A 20801-nucleotide genomic window follows, 5' to 3' on the forward strand; every position below is an offset into this window, starting at 1 on the left:
GGACTGCAATTCTATTGTCTACAGTTTTAATTGTTAAAGTGAACTAATTTTTTTGATTTTATTTATTTTTTTAATAATTTCAGATATATACACTACAAGGACATCAAGCTATCCAACATAAATTACACACTACAAAGTAAGTTTAAAATTAATACAATAAAGAAAGCTGAGAAATCAGACTATGTAAACAAACTTTTTTTTAGCATTGGCGGTACGAAATCTTATTAGTTAATATTGACTTTGTCAGTATGGCTAAAGAAAGTTACCAGCTATAGGATATTACATTTTCAAGTTTGATTGTAATTATAATGCAAATGCATAAAGTTCATCGATGAGAAAAATTTAAATAGAGAACTTGAAGAATTTGTTTTGAAGGCGACGTAAAAAGCAATTACACAAATCGTTAATATGCAGCACCAGAATGTCCTCATTGTTATGTAGAAGTGTTTTTTTTATTGTTTATTATGGTTTGTTTTGACTAGATTTTATTAACTCAATTGAATCTTTGGTTAAAGGGTATAACATATAAAATTATACATTTCTATAACGTAAAAGTTTCATTCAAAAAAAAAAATAATAAAAGTTTAAAAAGCTTTATAGTGGTTTTAAAAGTTTATTTTGTTAGCTAATAAAATATTATTGAACATTTGTTTATGAATTTTAAAACACAAATAAAAACGATTTTTTTTCTTAAAAATAACCTTTTTATTAGGTTTGTGTGTTCCACATTAATATTTTATCAATGGGAACCGACAATTAAGTCACTGAAATTTATGCTCTCGGGTGAAGAGAGGAAGAAATTTAATTAAAAATCGTTTGCGACATCCACATCACTTGTTCTGTCCGAGCTTTGCAGCTTATGTGTAGTTTTTGGCAGCCTTCCAAGTGGCAAATGCCATCAATGTAAGTTTCACTGTACATAGAAAACAAAATTTTATCCTATTCGGATCTAAAATTTGGAAATTACTTTGAAACCACAGATTCCAGCTACTCACCAATAAAATAAGTTTTCACGGGCGGATAGACATGGCTAGACCAACTTGGCTGTTTCTATCGATCAAGAATATTTATTCTTTTAAAGATTGGAAATGTTATTTCATTGTATTGCAAATATCAGACCGAAATTATTAAAACGATTGCAAAAGTACAATTAATATAATATTATATAATTAATAAATCAATCTAACTTTTGATGTTGTGTTTAACCTTGACCTGGAGATTAGTAGGGTAAAAGTAAAGCAGTCCAGCTTGCGCTTTGCGGTGCATCTATTTTACCTAATTAGTATTATATTTTTTTTTTTGGGATTCTTGGGTATTTTAGAAATAATAGAAAACATAGTTCTAAATGTGTTTCATTCGATTCTCCAAATAAATCTAGGAACTACATTTTATGAAGTTGAGAAACTGTTTTTTGAGTGCTGCTTTTTTGAGACGTTTTAGAGATGAGACAAGGAGATAGAAATATGGGGGATGTATTATAGCCGCCACTCAAACATGACATATACTTGGGCTACGGGTTTATATTTGTATATGTGCCATAGGGCTTGTGATTGAATTTGTGTGTGTCTGAGGACAAGGACGAGAACCCATGCGACTACTACGGCCCAGAGTCCTTCGGCGAACATACAAAATGTGGAAAGTCCTCCAAAGAAACCAATTTCATTACCTATTGTACTTAGCTGCTAAGCTTGCAAAGAATTAATCTTAGTCCAGCACAACTTTTGATACGATTTTCGAACTTTGGCTAAGGTATTTTAGATGTGCCATAATCAATTTTAGACTTAGACTTTTTAATTAAAAATACTTTATAATAATCAGTTCCATTCTCAATTGGTTGATAACTTAAAACCGACCGACAGCCCTTGGGGAATTTGTAATTGATCACTAAGAATAGAACAGACCTTCGGGACAGAAAATTAAGGGTTAATTCTTTAGACCACATTTTTTTCCATAGAGGAGACACTTATGTATTCAAATCTTTAAAAAATTTGTTATGTTCTTATATTGTTAAAAATACGAGAACAGAAGCTAAGTTCGGCAGCGCGAAGTGAGTTTGTGGGTAGATCGTTCACGATCGGAAAGATTTGTTAACGTTATATAAACGCTCGGTAAGTAGTCAACCGATTTTGAACAAACTAAATGGTATTATGTCAAAAACAAAGATATTCGAAAACAAACAATTTTAGCAAATGTTAACCTATAGTTCCCATAAAAAAGTTATATGTTAAAAACTTTTAATTGCCCAAGATATATGAAAGATTTGGAACGTAGTCATCCGATTTTAAACAAGGGATGTTCCTGAATTCATTTCAAAGAGGATATAGATAGATGACTGATCATATTTTATACCTTTCATACTTGGCCTGCTTATGCATATTGACAAAAATACGATTGGAAAAGTTTCATATTAATAGTTTTGAAATTGAATTTTGAAGCGGTATAAAAACAGATTAACATATCCATATCGATTCGCTTAGTGATATTGATCTCGAATATATATATAAATGTTACTTAATTGGGTCTCCTTCCTGCGTTACAAACTGTTAAAGAAAATTGTAGTCCGCTCTGCTAGGGTGTACAACCAAATTTAATTATACTATTACAAAACACCATCAAGATCTAACATTTCTGGTATCAAATTATGTATTTTGTCATAAAAGTTTCTCAAATCCTTTGCTGTTAAATATTTTTATACCCGTTACTCGTAGAGTAAAAGGGTATATTGTATTCGTGCAAAAGTATGTAACCGCTAGAAGGAAGCGTTTCCGACCCTATAAAGTATATATATTCTTGATCAGGGTCACTAGCCGAGTCGATATAGCCATGTCCATCTGTCCTTCTGTCTGTCTGTCTGTCTGTCCGTATGAACGCTGAGATCTCGGAAACTATAAAAGCTAGAAGATTGGCATTTTGCATGCAGATTCTAGGAGTTCCTACGCAGCGCAAGTTTGTTTCAAAAAGATGCCACACCCCCTTTAACGCCCACAATCGCTTATATACGATTTTAAAAATTTAAATATTTCGGAAAAGTAAAAATGCAGTTTTATTGTGTTTATCAATAACTATCGAAATGTAGAATTTTTCAAATCGGACCATTCGTTAAAAAGTTATGCGTGATCAAAGTTTCTATCTCCATCTCCCTCGCACTCCCTTTAGCTGAGTAACGGGTATCTGATAGTCGGGGCACCCGACTATAGCGTTCTCTCTTGTTGTTTCTTATTTATATGTAAGTTTTTCATTGTATGTATCGTATGCTGGAAGGCTGGGAATTAAATAAAACTGAATTATAAATTATTTTAATATTTTATAAATGTATTTAAAAATAAAGCACTTCAGATTCCTTTCTAAGACTTTAAAAGCAATGAAAACCATAAAAAATTAATAATTAAAAAGGAAAATAAGTCCTGCTATCAAAGAACTACCCTCCAAAAACATGTGATCAGTAATAGTTGAAGTGGAATTTGCAAAAATGTAAAGGCTTTAGTGCTTTATTTTATTAATATGGACATTGATTTAAAAAAATGCTTTAGTGTCTTACTTATATAGATCTAAAATAAATATTTAAATAGAAAATTAAATATCAATGTTATTATTGTTAATGACTTATTTTAATGCTTTAGTCACATATAAGAAATCCTTACTTTAATATTATTTAGGCTAAGAAAAAAATTCCTAATTTAATTTACTAAACTAATTTTAAGAAAAGAAACGCACATTTCTTATTTTAAAAATATTTTTCTTATATATTTGCACATTGTTTAATTTTAAGAAAAAAGTTTTTTTTTAAAATCAAATACGATGTTTACTCTTTAAAATAGAATTTTGGGAAGAAGCTGATAGAAAAAATAAGGATACCACGAATATTTTGTGAAAACTACGCGCTAAAAATATGTGAGATTCCGAATTTTTTTAAAGAAATGTTTTTGATATTTTATTCATTTAGTTTTTTTAAGTTTTTTTTTATATTTTTGAAGTCTCTTAGCAAACCACGCAAGTCTATAAAAGCCTTTACCGTGGTAGAAGTAAAAAGTAATTGCTTAAAATTTTTAAAAGTAATTGGTTTTAACGCAAAGATTTAATGCAAGACAATCAAATCAAATCAGATAAGAGGCAATCACATAAGGCTGTTAACCTGGTCTGATAAAAATGATATGTAGTAACTCAATTAACACTTTGTAAATTCTTGTGTCAATACTTAAGCACATGAGCTTAAAGTGATCATTACAATTAAAGCTGGTGTATTCCGTAAGACTTACATAAAAATTAGCAATGGCATCCATTATGCCTATAATTAACTAAAGACTCATAAATGTGGACATGTCCACTCAGCAGTACTAAGTTTAAAATTTCCTTTCACACAGATACCATCAGAAATCTCTAAGTTAACTAACATTTCTTCTGCAAAATCACCCCTCTCCACACACGAAAACTTGGATACGCCATTGTCACCAGCCACTGCCACCATCGAAAAAATAATGACTTCAGAGCTAGGCGTCGGCAATCGATCCGTCGCACAGCACACGCGCGCACTAAATGGCGGTAATGTCATTTAAAACAAATTGAGAACATTAATATATATGAATTATGATTGTAAATACAAAAAGGATGGTCACAGGGAAGGGTACTGCCAAGGCGTAGCCAGTAACGAGAGTAATGAGGCAGGATGGGGAAGAAGCATAGTTTCGGAGGAATTTACTCGCGTTGTGGTGAGGAGCTGACACCTACTTGGTGCCACGACATTTCGGGGGACGAGGTTCAATAAACGGAGTTAGCGACAAACAAAAATGGTGAAACACCCTGTGGCGTATAGTCTGCTGTTGCATAACTTTTAGTGCTCCTCAGAATGACGATGTGGAGCAGACATTATAAATCAAATTATTTCCAGGATGGCAAGTGGATTACGGGCTACCGATTTCACTGGTAACAAGAAAGGAAAGCTAACTTCGGGCGGAGACGAAGTTGATATACCCTTGCAGAATATTCTGTAAATTATATTCTCCAAAACCAAAGACCAATATAAACCAATATAAAGTTTATATTGGTCTTTGCCAAAACTATTCATAAGATGCATTCTTAATACTCATAAAAAATTCTAACTTTTGCACACTTTTGACCAAAATTATAATACTCTCTGCAAGGGTATAACAATTATATTACCACGATTACATCATATAGCTTTCCTTAGGGACGATAGTAAAAATGTGGTGGAAAATCGATCTAGCCTCGTTGTTTTTAAGCATCAAAATCAAAATAAAGATTATTTAATTTTTGTAAGATCTGCAAGGGTATATAATCTCCGTCTTGCTTCCTTTTTGTTGATAGAGGTTCTTTCGAAAATAGTTCAAAGTAATTCCCACATGAATTGGGAATTGTTACTATTTAATTGGTTATTCTGTTACACGGATGTTTGTGTGTAGGATTTTATATTAGTCTAAAGTCTTTCAATTGCGTCAACTTGACTGTTTTTTCTTATTATTACTAAACGCGGACATTGATAGCGTGAATTAAGGAAAAGAAAAGTTTTGTCATAAAATCCTGGTGTATTGCATTTTTAATGCTATCTGTGCTATTTGGACCTGAAACGTTCAAAAGAAATATCCTCTGTTTTACGCTTGACACTGGGTGAGACTTAACCAACTTATGTTTCTAGAAAGCTGGTGTCTTTGATTTTTATTTTTATACTCTTGCAGAGGGTATTATAATTTCAGTCAAAAGTTTGCAACGCAGTGAAGAAGACATTTCCGACCCTATAAAGTATATATATTCTTGATTGGCATCACCAGGAGAGTCGATCTAGCCATGTCCGTCTGTCCGTCCGTTTCTACACAGTTTTGAACTTCCCAAAAGTTGTCTTTCTATTGCAGGTAGTATATAAGTCGGAACGAGCCGGATCGGACGACTATATCATATAGCTGCCATATAATTGAACGATCGGAAAACTTTGGTGTTTGTGAAGTTAGGAAGTTTGGATTAGATATGGGTTTTATTTTTGGCCAATCAATCCAACCTTATAGCTGCCATATAACTGAACAATTGGAAATGCCATAACTTTGGTGTTTTTAAAGTTAGAAAGTTGCGATTTTTTATGAGTATTAAGAATGCATCATATGAATAATTTTGAAGAATATAATTTACAGAATATTCTGCAAGGGTATATCAACTTCGGCTCCGCCCGAAGTTAGCTTTCCTTTCTTGTTTGGATTGCAACTGTTTTCTCTGCAAGAGTTTTCGGGTTGACTTAAGTCGTAATGTATTTTATATCAATTTCGGCATAGCCCTTGGTCATAATAAGACGATGTTGTTTTTTAACTTTGTGTGACTTTGTGTGATTCAACACCTTTGTTGTAATCATTATTTCTTTCTTTTGACAGCATTTTTAAATTATAAGGTTTCTTGTTACAAATTAAGTGCTTGACAAGCTTATCTCCTAGGTAGCGTGTCAAAGACCATCTTTCTGACATCACATGCCAAAGCCGGCCTCTATCTTGAAACCCGTCTGGGCTAGGGCTGCCACTTGGGGTCTCCTCTACACAATGGACATGAAAACATTGTGGCTTTGAAGCTTCCAAGATTTCTTAATTAAACAGAAGCAGCAAACTTAACCGTGTTTTAAGCTCATAGGAGAACATTCGTGAAATTACCACTATTGACTGAAGGTCAAAGGGGTTTTCTTCTTCGTTATTAATTAATAAAACTAAAAGAAACATTCACCTGCATTTTTATACCCTTGCAAAGGGTATTATAATTTCAGTTAAAAGTTATAAAGTATATATATTCTGGATCCGTTCGTTTCTAAATCTATCTGCTTGAAACTATCCCAAAACGTTGTCTTTCTATCGAAGGTAGTATATAAGTAGGAACCAGCCGGATCGGGCAACTTAATCATATAGCAATCCGAAAAAAATTTTAAAAACGTATGACTTTGTTGGTTTTAAAATCGGACATCTATATCATATAACTCCCATAGGAAAATCAAAAAAAAAAAAATAAAAAGGCAAAAAAAATAAAAATGAAATAAATGCCTTTTGCTGTTGCTCTATACTTTTGAGATATAGAAATTATTTATTTTAAAAACATTTATTCATCAACAAAAAAAATAAGTAGTGTATTTTTCGTCTTAAATTTCACAAAATAAAGCGGAAAATGTGTCATATATAAAGAGATGTATATGTAAATCGTGTTAGCCCCGTAAGATACTTGAGTGGTTAACAAAACTGAGAAGGGGTTTGTGTTTTATGCCTTCGGGTGCTTTCGCGACTTCCATTTGAAAAGACCTTTCTGCTTTTGGTCATCTGTAAGTGGCTGTTGTCATCTTTTGACTGATTGTCGCCTCAGGCACGAATGCGTGTGTGATATTTTTCAATCCATTGAATTTGCATACGTTGTGCTAAAAATAATTAAAGTTCGTAGTAATTTCCCAGTCGGATTACTGACTTGGCAGTGAATTATTTAATTTCACCTCATGGGTCTTCTTTCTATACCCGTTACTCAAGAAGTATAAGTATTTATATTCGTGAGCATCATTGAGAGCCAAATCGACATAACTATCTTTCTGTATGTCCGATGAACGTTTCGATTTTGGTAACTTAATGATAATAATAATAATAAAGCTGCGTCCTTTTTTTGAATTTCGGCTGGCTGGTCTATGTTTTTGCGTATTGCGTCTATTTGGTCGTGTTATTTTTGATTGGCCTTTCCATTTTTTCTTTAAACAAAAATCAAACAAACTTAATGGCACTTTTATTTTCTATTTAGTTAAATATTTGTGTTAAAAAGATTTTAAAAACAACTTAGACTAGACAATTGGCATTTAGTAAACTTTCCGTCTTTTTGAATTATTTTATAAGGCAGTGCTGATAAGGATAACCAGGCCCCGGTTTTTTTTTTGTAAATCTTTATTAAGATAATTATTTGTCACGACTCCAGACATTGCTTGATTCATGGCTAATCTAATCTCTTTGAATGATGTCAAGTATTGAACTTTCAAGATGTCTGATATCAAGTTTTTATACCCTTGCAGAGGGTATTATAATTTCAGTCAAAAGTTTGCAACGCAGTGAAGGAGACATTTCCGACCCTATAAAGTATATATATTCTTGATCAGCATCACCAGGAGAGTCGATCTAGCCATGTCCGTCTGTCCGTCCGTCTGTACGTCTGTCCGTCCGTCCGTCCGTTTCTACGCAAACTAGTCCCTCAGTTTTAAAGCTATCTGCTTGAAACTTTCCCAAAAGTTGTAGTAGTAGTAGTATAAGTCGGAACGAGCCGGATCGGGCCACTATATCATATAGCTGCCATATAACTGAACGATCGGAAATGCCATAACTTTGGTGTTTTTAAAGTTAGGAAGTTGAGATTTTCTATGTGTTTTATTTTTGGCCAATCAGTCTGACCTACCAAATTTCATAAGGATTTCATGTATGACTCTTGCACAATAGCACAAAATTCTTTTTTTTCGGACTCGCATTAAAGGGGACTGTTCGGGTCACTCTATGCTCTTCAGTTTTTTGGCCGATGCAAATTTGAAAAACATTCCCATATTTATGGTTTTATAAGTAAATTAGGAGTTATATTCTAAATTATTAAACCAAACAATTTCGCTTGGTCAAAACACTTTTTCCACTTTCATTGAAGCCAATAGATGCTCTAAAAATTTTTGACCTGCGCTTCCCAATCAAGAGACGTATTGTTTTTTGACCACAGGCATTTCATATCCAACTTTTTTAATGATCATCACTATTATAAACTGAATTCATGCACCACACATTTTAAAAATAAATGGGGTCATTACAACTTTATAATTAATGCTTTAACACAAAATAGTGCTATTTTTCAACTGGTTCGCAATGTGGGAGCTAGCACTGTTCTTTTAAAGAGTAAAGTAGAGATGAAGAGTTATAGTTGTGGTTTCACGTTATATTAAAAAAAATAAAAATAATGTTAAAACTTTAAATTTTATATCACTAGACGAATTATTTACATAATAGTCCTATTTTCTCTGCCGCAACTGTATATTTTAATTTTGAAAACCATAAGTAACGCGTTTATAATTTCAGTCAAAAGTTTGGAACATTTCCGACCCTATAAAGTAGATATATTTTTCATCAGCAGGCGAGTCGATCTCGCCATGTCCGTCTGTCCTTTTCTACGCGAACTAGTCCCTTAATTTTAAAGCTATTTGAATGAAACTTTGCAAAAATTCTTCTTTCTGTTGCAGGTAGTATAAAAAAAGCTTTTAATTGGTCTATGTATTTGGATCCATTTGGCCGACAACTTCAATAAATGAGCATGATTGTTCTTAGATAGGTTTTCTGTAACTCACAACTGGTTTTTTATCTCACCACTTTTCAGACGTCTGTTTCTGACGTTATGCCAAAACAAACTTCTGATTTGTTCTATTTTTGTGATAGCTTATCTTACAAATTGGTAGCTAAATTCAATTTTCTTCTAACAGAAACGAAATGTTTGACATGTTTTGTTTTACAAGCTCTTAAGATTGCTATGTCATATGGGAGAACAATAGACGCTCCTTATAACATTTTTTTCTCGGAACTCTTAGAGTATAAACGTATATTAGAATCGTTAAAATATATACAAGAAGAACCCGTTTTCGACCTTAAAAAGTATAAAAATCTTTGTTTGATTAAATTAAAAAAAAAGATTTTTAAACGAAAGGTAAGAAAAGTATTTTTGAAAAATCAAGGAAGTTATGTCGATTTTTCTATGTCCTTCCTATCTGGTGTATGTCAGCTATTTTATATAGTAGCCGACAAAGAAATAAATTTTGGGGTCAAAATTTTCTCAAGACTTCCATAGACACTTTCGAATTCGTCCGCATTTCGTTTTTTAAGTTCAGATTTGTACGTCAAACCGTTTTCGATGGAGATTGATCGTTCCCTAAAGCGTCAATATCAGCGTGTTAAGGCACACAACACTCTCACTAATTTAATCAACTCAACAGAAGTTTATTTAGTCTGTACACAGGGCTACTAAAATTTAATTAGCTTGAAATGCAATTGTAAGTGCATTCGCGTAAAGCGCCCTACTTAGTAGACACTTCCGCTTTCGGACTTTTTCGTTTTGGGTTTCCCTGTGGGACTGTGCAGTTTTGGGGGTTTCCATTAAAAAAGTTTGTAAAACAAACTTAATTAGTAATCGTCCAGAGACTCGGTTTCAACATTCAATATTATTCGCCAACCCAATTTACCTCATATTTCCCTACCCTGAAATTCTGTGTCCGAGAAAACATTACGATATATGTATACGACTTCCTATACATAGAAATGTGCCTGTAGTCGCATTATAATTCATTAGCCAAGTGAATGTTGCCCAGGGGAGCCCCACCAGTTATTTGCTCTTTTAATTAAAATTACGAGCGTCGAACAAATTTGTCTGAGGAGTACATGCAATAATCATCATGGTAATGTAGGCTTTGTTGGTCTTTGGGACATTTAAAGGTAGTTAAATAAAACATTGGTTTGGTCATTTGAATTGTTAGTGTTTACGATTATATTTCGTCAAATGCTCGCATAAGAAAGTATAACTAAAACCGATTCAAAATAGTTAGAATTATAGAATCCCTCAATGTTTGCTTATTATTGTTTGTTTAAGCCATTATAGGACCCTTTAAAAATCATTCTAGCTCTAAATATAGAGGTTCTAGATAGTAGGCAAAACACAATTAAGAGCTCGAAGAAGTCGGGTCGACTAAAATTGAATTTTTGAAAATTGATTAGCTCAATCGTTTGCCCACTTTTTAATTTTGTAATGTCATTTTTTAAAAAATGTAATTTTTTAAACGCCGGGAAACGTTTTTGTCAAAATTATCTATTTTTAAGAGGTGGGCAAACGATTTTTTTTTAAATTCTTAAATTTTAGGAGATGTGCAATCATGGGCATCTTTTATTTTTTCGAAATAACGATTTTTAAGGGGTGGGTAAACGTTTTTTGTTAAAAATGTCCGTTTTAAAGAGGTGGGCAAACGTTTTTTGTCCAAACTAACTGTCTTTAAGAGGTGGGCAAACGATTTATTTTAGATTCTTAAATTTTTTGAGGATATGCTGTTTTGCATCCCACTTCGGCCGTTTCTATTAATTTAAAATAAAAAAGGCCTAGCTTTCGTTTTAAGATCATGTACTTTTAAGTTTTAGGCAAGAACGAGAAGAGAATAGTAGGTGTTGTACAGTGTTTGTTTTTTAGGTTTTACATTTGTAGTGTTAAATTAACATGGTGCTGTTAGCGCAACGCAGATGCTGTTAGCAAACTACGTTACATTTAGAAATTGAAAATAAACAATTAAATTTAGGCGTTCTGCTGCGAACACATGGGCATCTTTTATTTTTTCAAAATAATGATTTTTAAGCGGTGGGCAAATGATTTTTTCTGCAGGTAAACATGATCAAAACTTAAAAGTCAAATATTTTCAAAAGTATTAATTTTTTAAAAATTCTGAAAGATGGGCAAACGTGGGCAAACGATTATCTTGCGATTTAAAAATAAATTCGAAAAAGTCAACTTTTATGTTTTCGAAAATCTTTGAAAATTTTTGAAGATTCCATATTTTCAAAACTAAAGGTGGGCAAAAAAAATAAAAATTGGGCAAAAATGGGCAAACGATTAAGCTAATCAATTTAAAAAAAATCGATTTTAGTCGACCCAACTTCTTTGAGCTACAATTAAGAGCAACTTGCCTACAGTTCTTATTTCTGATTTGCGCTATAATGTGTGATAAGGTTAATTTAGACCCATTTTTTGTTTTCTGAAAAATTTACAAAAACTGTCGCCCGAAACAAAATGAATTAATGAGTTTTGGTTTTATCCAAAAATTCGAAATACTACTTTTTTTATACCCGTTACTCGTAGAGTAAAAGGGTATATTGTATTCGTGCAAAAGTATGTAACAGCTAGAAGGAAGCGTTTCCGACCCTATAAAGTATATATATTCTTGATCAGGGTCACTAGCCGAGTCGATATAGCCATGTCCGTCTGTCCGTCTGTCTGTCCGTCTGTCTGTCCGTCTGTCTGTCCGTCTGTCTGTCCGTCCGTATGAACGCTGAGATCTCGGAAACTATAAAAGCTAGAAGATTGGCATTTTGCATGCAGATTCTAGGAGTTCCTACGCAGCGCAAGTTTGTTTCAAAAAGGTGCCACGCCCCCTTCAACGCCCACAATCGCTAATATACGATTTTAAAAATTTAAATATTTCGGAAAAGTAAAAATGCAGTTTTATTGTGTTTATCAATACCTATCGAAATGTAGAAGAAATTTTTCAAATCGGACCATTCGTTAAAAAGTTATGCGTGATCAAAGTTTCTATCTCCATCTCCCTCGCACTCCCTTTACCTGAGTAACGGGTATCTGATAGTCGGAGCACCCGACTATAGCGTTCTCTCTTGTTATACCCGTTACTCGTAGAGTAAAAGGGTATATTGTATTCGTGCAAAAGTATGTAACAGCTAGAAGGAAGCGTTTCCGACCCTATAAAGTATATATATTCTTGATCAGGGTCACTAGCCGAGTCGATATAGCCATGTCCGTCTGTCCGTCTGTCCGTCTGTCTGTCTGTCCGTATGAACGCTGAGATCTCGGAAACTATAAAAGCTAGAAGATTGGCATTTTGCATGCAGATTCTAGGAGTTCCTACGCAGCGCAAGTTTGTTTCAAAAAGGTGCCACGCCCCCTTTAACGCCCACAATCGCTTATATACGATACATTTAAATATTTCGGAAAAGTAAAAATGCAGTTTTATTGTGTTTATCAATACCTATCGAAATGTAGAAGAAATTTTTCAAATCGGACCATTCGTTAAAAAGTTATGCGTGATCAAAGTTTCTATCTCCATCTCCCTCGCACTCCCTTTACCTGAGTAACGGGTATCTGATAGTCGGGGCACCCGACTATAGCGTTCTCTCTTGTTATACCCTTGCAGAGGGTATTATAATTTTGGTCAAAAGTGTGCAACGCAGTGAAGGAGACATTTCCGACCCTATAAAGTATATATATTCTTGATCAGGATCACCTCCTGAGTTGATATAGCCATGTCCGTCTGTCCGTCTGTCCGTCTGTCTGTTTCTACGCAAACTAGTCTCTCAGTTTTAAAGCTATCGGATTGAAACTTTGCACACACCCTTCTTTCCTTTGCACGCAGTATATAAGTCGGAACGGCCGGGATCGGCCGACTATATCCTATAGCTGCCATATAACTGATTGATCGGAAATGCCATAACTTTCGTGTTTGTAAAGTTAGGAAGTTGGGATTTTCTATGGGTTTTATATTTGGCCAATCAATCCGACCTACCAAATTTCATAAGGATCGGCCGACTATATCCTATAGCTGCCATATAACTGATTGATCGGAAATGCCATAACTTTGGTGTTTGTTAAGTTAGGAAGTTGGGATTTTCTATGGATTTTATTTTTGGCCAATCAATCCGACCTACCAAATTTCATAAGGATCGGCCGACTATATCTTATAGCTGCCATATAACTGATTGATCGGAAATGCCATAACTTTGGTGTTTGTAAAGTTAGGAATTTGGGATTTTCTGTGGGTGTTATATTTGGCCAATCAATCCGACCTACCAAATTTCATAAGAATCGGCGGACTATATCCTATAGCTACCATATAACTGAACGATTGGAAATGCCATAACTTTGTTGTTGTTAAAGCTAGGAAGTTCGGATTTTTTATGAGTATTAAGAATGCATATGAATAATTTTGGAGAATATAATTTACAGAGTATTCTGCAAGGGTATATCAACTTCGGCTCCGCCCGAAGTTAGCTTTCCTTTCTTGTTTTTTTATTAATTTTAGGCTGTCTTTCGAAGCATGTTGCACGTGATATTTTGTTTCATCCTTTTATTTTTGTGGTTTCCTATGTTGTTAAAAGTTTTAAAAACAAAGCAGGTCAATGAAATACTTAAAATTATTTCTTTTTTAAACCATTTTTTGCATTAAAATAAAAGAAGAAGTTTATAATAGTTTTTGTCCTGATTGACATTTTCGTTAAAATTTCCAAGTGCTTGGATTTTTATTTATTTTGTTAATAGAGCTTTAATTGTTCATGGGTGCGTGGTTTTTAAACGGGATTTAAAAAAACACCTAAATCTGTACTGTGCTGTTGCTGTAAGCTCGACAAACCTATTTAAATCAAAGCATTTTTCAACAAAAATCATTTACCTACCTTTTTAAAGTATTAAATTTTAATGGTGGTTAACTAGTCTGTAATCGAAGTTACTAACAAAACTTGTGAGACGCAAACTTTTATAATCCATAATTTAACGGCAGTTATATTTTTAAGAAGTGTTATTTAAGGTGTAATATCACGAGATAAAATTAAGAAGAAACGCTTTAAGTGCCACGACTATGAAACACCCGATACAAAATTATCCAATTTCACAGAAATTATGTCCCTTAACAGATGGCGTTAATCTCAATTATATTGGAACGGCAAACAAAAAGGATGAGGCGCCATTTGGCGTTAATGCATATTTATCTGCTAGAGCTGAACTTTTTGACTCAATTTCTTAATAACTTCTTTAACAATTGTTTGATTTCGAAATGGTTTTTTGTATGTCGATTGTTGATCGAATAATTATATACCGCCAAAAAACATTTATATTAAAAAAAAACATCATATCATATCATAGCCAATATATGTTTGTGAAATTACTTCAGCACTTCTCTATTCTAACAAAGTAAATATATTTTTGTTAAAAATTAATAACCAAATCCTCAGATTACTTGTGCAGGGTCAAAGCTATTAACAAAAACTTCCCGAATTGGGTTTGAGCTATTTGAAGGACATTAACCTGTTTTCCTGCTAGGGAATAAGAAATTTGTTTGGCAAAGTCAACATCCTATCTCGATTTCATTAGTTTAATAGTTCTAAATTGCTATTTTGACCCAGCTTAACTTTAATTTAAAATCAATCCTTTAAGGTATGTACGTATGTAACGTCTCTGGATATTCACTTTTTGTATCCTTGCAGAGAGTATTACAATCTCAGTTTGCAATGAATAAAATATTTCCGACCCTAAAAAATATATACCTTATAAATGTTGTATCTTCCTTGTTTAAAAAAAAACATAAACGAAAGTAATAAAATAAATTTGTACTATTTCAAAAATACGATTTTAATTTTATAAAAATTGGACAATTAAGAGACGGGTTCTCAGATAGATAAAGTGACTGCTACGAATATTTGGTTTTCTCGAGCGTCAATGTGAGAGCTAACATTAACAGGGACTCCCCGTTAAAAGGGTATATACCTTTTTTGTCGAAAAAAATAGAAAGTTTGGATTTTTTGTATGTAAGTAACAATTTTTCTTATTAAATGAATGATTATATTTTCTGAAAGTTTAGATTGCTGACAATGTTTATGCAAAAATTTGTGAAAAAATATTTAATAGCTTTTAAGGGGTGGCTGTTTCCCTTAAACGCCTTTTTTTGGAAGAGCCTTGCGGTGATAATTCCCCAGGACGAACGGGTCAACTGAAACCGTAAAAATAAAAATATTTCTTTAGTTTAGATTAATATCCTGTACTTGAACGAACGTTAAAAAAATTTTTTTTGTCCATACGGAACCGTTTTTTGAGTTGAAGTTTTTATACGCTAAAATTCTTACAAAACTATCTATTTCGGCGAATTAAAAATTTTTACATGAAAAATCGATCGTTCAAGTCCTAATAAAATTCATTACGAAGATCAAAAAAAAAAATTTGAAGAAAATCGGTTCAGTAGTTTTTCGCCAATCAATATCACCGCAGTCATTTTTCAAAAAACACCATTTCGAGATATTCGCGTTTAAAGTTTCAAGTTTTGGTTTGGGCGGGGACGAGGCGCGTGGCCGGGAGCGCTGTAACTTTCTTTATACTGCTCAAATCTCTATCAAATTTGGAAAAATGTCCTCAAAAAGTTGTTCTTCAAGATAAAGCAAAAAAGATTTTTCGATTTTTTGAAAATGAAAAAGGTATATACCCCCTTAAGTCTTTTTCTTTATCAGAATTTCAGAAGCCCGATAAAGAAGATTTAAACAAATAAACACTTTAGCTTGAGCTTCAATTAGATGCTAAATAAATAAAATTTTGTTAAAACAATTATTTTCCAAATTTTGGGGCTTCTATAGAATTATGTGACTTGAAGTTTTTGGTCTACATACCTTCTAACTTCCTTCTGGCACTCCACTTTTTGCTTTACTTTTCATGCTCTTTCTTTTTTTTTTCTTGCAACACATTAACTTTGAATTCGACTAAATGTACATTATTGTATTTTAAAGTAAACCCTAACGGTTCGTTTGCATTGCGAAAGGTTGCTTAGTTGGGAAAAGTTTTTTTGGTAACGCAAAGTTTTTAATAAGGGGCTTATAACTATGCTTATAACAATGGAAGTCACGGAAATTTACAAAATTATCAATTCGATGCAACGCATTTTAATATGCCAATAACCATGAGCACTAACTTAGTTTAGTAAAAGTATAATAAAATAGATACAGTTTGATGTTTGTTTAGATATGAAAAACAAACGTTTACGAAGTTGCTACCATCAACAATGTTCAACAAAGTTCGACAAGACAAAGTTGTTACAAAATTTAAATATTTAATTTTTTTCGATGTCGATGCTGAATTCTTCAAAATTGACTATATTCCCGAGTGGATTGTCATCCGACTTTTATAAATCTAAAACCGTATTTCTGAAAGTGCTAAACGAGTGGTAATGTAAAGAAAGAACGAAGTTACAATTTTTTCTTTTAATTTTTTTTCGCGATTGCTACTACGGAAGCTATATGATATAGTAGACCGATCCGATCGGCAAATCACTTTTCTGTGCTCTTTAGAGCCGTGGTGATCTCTGATTCAGACAGTACAAACATGATCCTGTAAATTCTTTTTGGTGTCTGATCTTTGGGTTAAGTCAAGTTAAGCGAATACAAAATACTCACATCACCTAATAGTTACTACATTAATGGTATTGTATTTTGATATTTTAATTACTATTTGAGTCAAACATTTTACTAAATATGTAATTACCAGGTTAGATAATCTTTACTTTTCAAGATTAAATTGCAAATAACTTATAATTATATACTTATTCCCTATCTAATTTCTTAATACTTGTTTCTTCTCTTTTTATTTCAGCAATTATAAAAAAACAGGTAAGTTTTTTATTTGAGTCTTTGTTAAAGATGTAAAGAAACTGAAAGTATGTATCGCTATGATTTTCTAAATACACACATATTGTAGGGCAATATGGATAGGGGTAAGGGGGTTATGAGCAAATGAAGTGCGTGCAAATAATTAAAAAGAAAAATTTTAGATGCCGTCAAAGAAATTAAAATCTATGTACAGACAAGGTAAAACCAAGATTTACACTATCCATTATTATAAGCTATACCAAATTTAGTTAGGTGTCCTCGTTAATCACCGTCGTCGATTTGTTGTCATGTTTTATTTTGTTAAGCGTCGGTTTCCTGTTTATATTAACAATAATAAGCGTGTGCCGTTGACATTTGTCACAAACCACATAAATTCAATTGATTTTCTCCCTCTCTATAGTCAACGCCAAATGGGAGTGATATTATATGATTTCTGTTACACGTTTTCTTCGTTTTGCATTATATTTACCTGCATTTTTGAATTGGCTTAAACAAACCTTTTCCATCTCGCCGTTAGTGTCAGCTGCAAATGAATTTCTTGTCTAAATTCAATACATTGTCTACCGACAAAGTTTAAGTAATGCTTTGGGGAGGAACGGTGAATGGGACGCAAATGATATTCCTTGGTGGACCTTAATGGCTTTATAATATAGTTTTTGCATTAAAAAAAGTTAAGTCACAACTCAACTGTTTGTTGTAAACATTGATTGAAATGTAAGCTCCCTGCAGTATAAATGATTTCTAGGCCATTTTACTTTGTTTGTACCAAAGACTGTATGGAAAACCCAGTAGATTTTAAATTGCTACACACTGCATGCGAAAACATCTTTATAGGTAAACAGCGAAATTAAAATATATATTTGTTTTTTTATTATTGTAAAAATAGTAAGGATCATATCCAATAAAATGGTTTGCACTTGATAGATGTCTTATTTATTTATTTAAATATTATGCATTGAAATATAGCTTAAAAAAAGTATAATTTGATTTGCAGGAGTCAGCTTTGTTATTCGTTAAAACATGATTAACACATATTTCAGCAGCTGAAATTTTGTACTGCCCCACGGTCCGCCTTTGACATTAGTTGCTTTCCTTACTGGCTTACCTTATAAGCGGCTTGCGATGTTGCTTTCGCTCTATTTGTTTGCCAATGACAGTGACTTCGGAAAGTATGCCGACCTATCGCTTACTTCACTGCCCACATGCGAAAATTGTTTTGTGTCTGAATGGCATTCGCTAGTAGCATTCGCATTGCATTAGGTGCGGTTTGTGACTTGGAGCTATTTAAGACCACTCGATTGTTATGACAAGAAGCGAAACTAAACAATGCACTTTACATAGAACTTTTTTGGTTATTTAGTAATAACTTTAAAACAAAGCAACAAAAGAAAAAAGTTGTAATTAATTTATAATAAGAGGATTATTATTTTTATTCCCTTGCAGAGGGTATTATAATTTCAGTCAAAAGTTTGCAACGCAGTGAAGAAGACATTTCCGACCCTATTATAATATATATATATATATTCTTGATCAGCATCACCTGGAGAGTCGATCTAGCCATGTCCGTCCGTCTTTCTGCCCGCCTGTCCGTTTGTACGCAAACTAGACCCTCAGTTTTAAAGCTATCTGCTAGAAACTTTCCCAAAAGTTGTCTTTCTATTACAGGTAGTATGTAATTTGGAACGAGCCGGATCGGGCGACTATAACATATAGCTCCCATTGGAACAATTGGAAAAAAAAATTCAAAAAAATTATAACTTTGTTGTTTTAATTTGTGGTTGTTGTTCTTTGTGATTTGGTAATATTTAAATATTAATTAATTACGGTTTTATTTAAATTAAAATCGGACAACAATATCATATAGCTGCCATAGAAACGATGGCAAAATGCAGCGCAAAATCAACATATTTCATATTGTTTTTAGTAATATAAAATGTAGTTGATTTGTAATAACTTTAAGGGTATTGTTATCTCTAAACCAAATACTAAGATTCAAACGCAACTGATTCTTACCAGACAAAAGAAGTTACCCTTTCAAACTTTTGATACATTACACATTATTCGTAAAACCAAAAAACCGTACTTTGGAGAATCCTGAGATTGAATATTTTTAGGTCTTACACAATTTCAAACTTGTCAAATATTAATTAAATTAAATGCAGTTATAATTAATCTCAAAAATTAACCCTAAGCTTTCAAAATTCTTTAGAAATGTTTTTTTTAAATAAAGGATTATGTAAAATATTTTCTAAAAATGATATTTAAAAATTTTTTAATTTTATAAATTAAATATCATTATATTTTTTTTAATTTTTCGATTTTTCTATGATAGCTATATATGTCCGATTTTTATATAATTAAAACCGAAATTCCATAGTATTTAAATATTACCTAATCCCAAAGAACCAACAAAATTAAATGATGTTCAAATGTATTTAAAATATTTATATCTTTTTCACATTGAAAATTTTAGTTTCTCACAGAGAATGTGGTTACTAGCCCTATTGAGCAATGTTAAACTGGATTAAAATGGGCAGAACTGTCAGTTCTAAAAAACTTTCACGTAGCTCATTTGGCAGCTGTAAGAAACTAATTTTCTTCTTTTTTTGTCTGATTGTCAGTCACGTTTTACTCTTGTTTGATTTAGCCATTTTATACCCGTTACTCGTAGAGTAAAAGGGTATATTGTATTCGTGCAAAAGTATGTAACAGCTAGAAGGAAGCGTTTCCGACCCTATAAAGTATATATATTCTTGATCAGGATCACTAGCCGAGTCGATTTAGCCATGTCCGTCTGTCCGTCTGTCCGTCTGTCCGTCTGTCCGTCTGTCCGTCTGTCCGTCTGTCTGTCTGTCTGTCTGTCCGTATGAACGCTGAGATCTCGGAAACTATAAAAGCTAGAAGATTGGCATTTTGCATGTAGATTTTAGAAGTTCCTACGCAGCGCAAGTTTGTTTCAAAATGGTGCCACGCCCCCTTTAACGCCCACAATCGCTTATATACGATTTTAAAAATTTAAATATTTCGGAAAAGTAAAAATGCAGTTTTATTGTGTTTATCAATACCTATCGAAATGTAGAAGAAATTTTTCAAATCGGACCATTCGTTAAAAAGTTATGCGTGATCAAAGTTTCTATCTCCATCTCCCTCGCACTTCCTTTAGCTGAGTAACGGGTATCTGATAGTCGGGGCACCCGACTATAGCGTTCTCTCTTGTTCTTTTTTGCTTCCTACACGGTTCTTGCGATATTGGGTCTCAGTCATTGTTCTTATGATTTTGTTTTCAGTGCCTCGCAGTTGCAGGCCTGCTTGTCAATAAGGTTCTTGACACCTTTACTTCATTTGCACAGATTTCTCTGGAAATGACTTTTGGTTTGCTTTTCAGTGTTTTATTTTTTAAGCACAACTCATGTAAATTCGATTTTTTTTTCCGCTGAAGAAAGAAAGCTAACAACAATCAAGATACTGCCATGGAAGATAACACATATATATAAAGCTTCATGGCAAAAATACAAAATATATGTTCATATTTTTTGTGCTTTAGATACTTGTATTCCACCCACATGAAATTAGTTTTAAAACAAGAGAGAACGCTATAGTCGGGTGCCCCGACTATCAGATACCCGTTACTCAGGTAAAGGGAGTGCG

General features: G+C 33.0%; 1 protein-coding gene across 3 annotated transcripts in view; it reads left to right on the forward strand.

The window, feature by feature from the left end:
- LOC108049437 (beta-1,4-glucuronyltransferase 1) overlaps positions 1–20801 on the forward strand; it is a 56435-nt gene that overhangs the window by 7351 nt on the left and 28283 nt on the right. For all 3 annotated transcript variants that reach the window (XM_044459567.1, XM_044459568.1, XM_044459569.1), the window contains 2 exons: positions 84–136; positions 17137–17153. The gene's annotated coding sequence lies outside the window, so the exon portion shown is untranslated. The remainder of the gene's footprint in view (positions 1–83; positions 137–17136; positions 17154–20801) is intronic.

Source organism: Drosophila rhopaloa, unplaced genomic scaffold, assembly GCF_018152115.1.
Source record: "Drosophila rhopaloa isolate 14029-0021.01 unplaced genomic scaffold, ASM1815211v1 contig_2, whole genome shotgun sequence".
Classification (NCBI taxonomy): Eukaryota; Metazoa; Arthropoda; class Insecta; order Diptera; family Drosophilidae; genus Drosophila; species Drosophila rhopaloa.